General features: G+C 43.7%; 1 protein-coding gene across 1 annotated transcript in view; it reads left to right on the top strand.

The window, feature by feature from the left end:
* Positions 1 to 362: 362 nt before the first annotated feature.
* scml4 (Scm polycomb group protein like 4) overlaps positions 363 to 2,861 on the top strand; it is a 16,538-nt gene continuing 14,039 nt past the window's right edge. The window contains exon 1 of the mRNA XM_076272350.1: positions 363 to 524. The gene's annotated coding sequence lies outside the window, so the exon portion shown is untranslated. The remainder of the gene's footprint in view (positions 525 to 2,861) is intronic.

Here is a 2,861-nt window from a genome sequence, read left to right as displayed (position 1 = left end):
CACCCTTGCTTGAAAAACACTCATCACTTAGTCATTACAATTAGCCTATCAATGCAATCACATAGGCTACCATAAATAATAGTAGGCTAGACAAGTTGTTGTTATAATCTCATTTTACCATAATTAATTACAATGTTACAACATGAAGTCATTGCATTACCTTATAGCTATGTCATGGTTACAGCACGAATATACAGTAGGCTATAAATGTAAAAATATGAAGTATTAGGCCTAGGCCTACTGCAAGAAGGTTGCAGCAGAAGGATGTTAGGGAGGCTTGTTGTCATGACAACGGAAGGGTGAAGGGGGGTGGTAGTTGTTGGGAGCGCGCCCCACCAGCGGGCACGCGCCGGAAAGCTTCGACTACTCGGGGCTGCCGGGGCTTTCGGAAGTGCGGGGAAGAGGCCGGTCGACGAACGGCAGAGGCACGGGAGCAGTTTCGGGCGGACTGACAGCGAGCAGAAAAGAAAACTCCGAGCAAGAGCTCTACAAAACGCAATCCTTTCTCCGACCGCATTTGAATGGTAGGCTTGCGTGAGTGGACTTTGTGGCGGTCATCATGACTGCGGTTCTGTTTCGCTTTCTCTTCTGCAGCAGCGGGATTTTAGCAAACGGGGAAGAAGCGCGTCACGCAAGGCAACAACACTGCACATTAACAACAACACACACTCTCTCTCTCACACACACACACACACACACACTCGCACATAGCTGCTACACAGGCATAGTGCACACAAAACGCTCAGAGAAAATGTAAAGGGACCGTATTATTTTTTACCGACAGGGCTTCGTAGTTGGTCGGCAGCTGTTAGCCAGCAAGCAGCAAGCCTTCTGTCTTTGGGGCTGTAGCCTATCCGCGGAAATACAGAGAGAATATAGCCTATTAGATATCAGGTTAAGAAAAGCGCCCCTAATAAATGCGGTTGGGTTTCGAAATGTTGGTGTAGTTTACAACAGCTTAAACGTAACTCCCGAAAGTCCAATTGAGCTGTCAAAATCGAGCAACAACCGTTTTAAGATCAGAGAGCGACGTGCGGGTGTAGCTGTTTTTTTTTTTTTTTTAATTCGGTCTTTGTGTGTTGGTCTCATGCGAAAATCCTTCACTTTAAACCGAGTCCTGGGTGAACCTGTCGGCCTGGTCTTTCAGACCAACTGTCTGGAGTTTCGTGTGGATAGATAAATGGATGGATGCGAGTTGGCACGGCAGCCGGAGGGGGAGGGGGAGCACAGGCAGCGAGAGAGAGAGAGTGGGGGAAGAGGGGAGAATTGGGGGAGGGTTCTAGGCGGAGAGAGGGACGGGGTGCACAGCAGAGCTGCGGGGAAGATGCTGCATGTGGTGGAGATGTGTTTTAGAGCACTTGTTCTCTCTCTCTCTCTCTCTCTCTCTCTCTCTCACACACACACACACACGTTCTTACTCTCACTGCCTCTTTTTTGTCTTGGTTCAGTTCAATAAGTTTAATTGGCATGACAAATAAGCACATGGTCCACCATTGCTGTTTCTCTCTGCTGTGTTCCCCTCAGGTCTCCAAGGCTGCTGTGGTTTTGTCCTGCAGATGCATTTTAGTACAGTGCCACAGACATATACTTAAGCATAATTGTGTCTTTGTTTTTGTATGTTTCATGCAATGCTGTGTGGTTCTTTTGTGAGAGTGATGTAGTGTTATTATGCTGCGGTGGCATTTCAGGACCCACAGTAGGCCTACACGCACGCGCACACACACACACACACACACACACACACACACACACACACACAGGGGACACTGGACAATTTCAGCAGTTAAAAAAATTGTTTCTGTAGTTTTAAAAGTAAATGGTCACGTGCCATTCTGGTGTAGGCTGTGTGTGGGGGGATGGGGTTTAAGAGTTAATGTGAAAGGATGTATGTTCTTGGCTTGCTGACTGTATACAGTATCAAATTGTCTTCTAACCTAATCTCAGTTCTATAATGTGTGTGTGTGTGTGTGTGTGTGTATGTGTGTGTGTATGTGTGTGTCCTTTATGTTTTGGAATATATTACTCTCATTCAGACAGTATCAAATACTTTACCTTCCAGCATTCTAGCATTCTCTCATCTGAGTGTGTGTGAATGTGCCTGTATGTGTGTCTGTGTGTGTGTGTGTGTGTGTGTGTGTGTGCTTAAGTCTTAATTTCACAACAGGGGTAATTATACACTATTCTCACGCCCTGTGTGTTCAAATATAACCCTTCAACCCACCCAAGCAAAATACACTAGCCCAATAGAGATAGCCAATTCACAGCAGTACAAGGCAGAATACTTTAGATACAGTATCTAATACGTTAGATACAGCTTAGTCAATCGTTTATTATGATGTAAATATACTTAGCCCTTGCCTGCCTGGAAGAAAGAAGTTTATATTAAAAATATAATATTAAAATGCTTATTCTTTGTCAGAGATGTTACTTATTCACTGGGATTGTTAATATCATAATTAGATACTAATATAGGCCTAATATACCCACATATTAAGGTATAGTTAATTAAGAGCCCCCTGTCCAATTTAACGACTCACCAATGTGTGCTATATTCATCTTTTCTTATGAGAAATAGTGCTTTGGGGGTCAATTGTCTTTTTGATGGAATTTCATGAGGACAAAGGAGTAGGCCTAATCAGTTGATCTGTGGAGTTCAAATTTATAGGTCACCATGGAATTGAATGGAATGAAACTTTGCATAGATCTTTTAATCTGCAAATAAAATGGACACATTTTAAACGTCTATGCACATGCACACAGATTTGAGTGAGTGAAGGATCTGTACACAGATTTGAGTGTGAGGTTGTTTCATTCCAATCAGTTTGACTCAATAAAAGTCTCCAGCCAGTTCTCAAACCGGA

Source organism: Alosa pseudoharengus, unplaced genomic scaffold, assembly GCF_046254945.1.
Source record: "Alosa pseudoharengus isolate Yale_2024_CS ecotype anadromous, Long Island Sound unplaced genomic scaffold, YU_APseudo_1.1 YU_APseudo_1.1_scf_7, whole genome shotgun sequence".
NCBI lineage: Eukaryota > Metazoa > Chordata > Actinopteri > Clupeiformes > Clupeidae > Alosa > Alosa pseudoharengus.
This window is presented reverse-complemented; position numbering and strand designations above follow the sequence as displayed.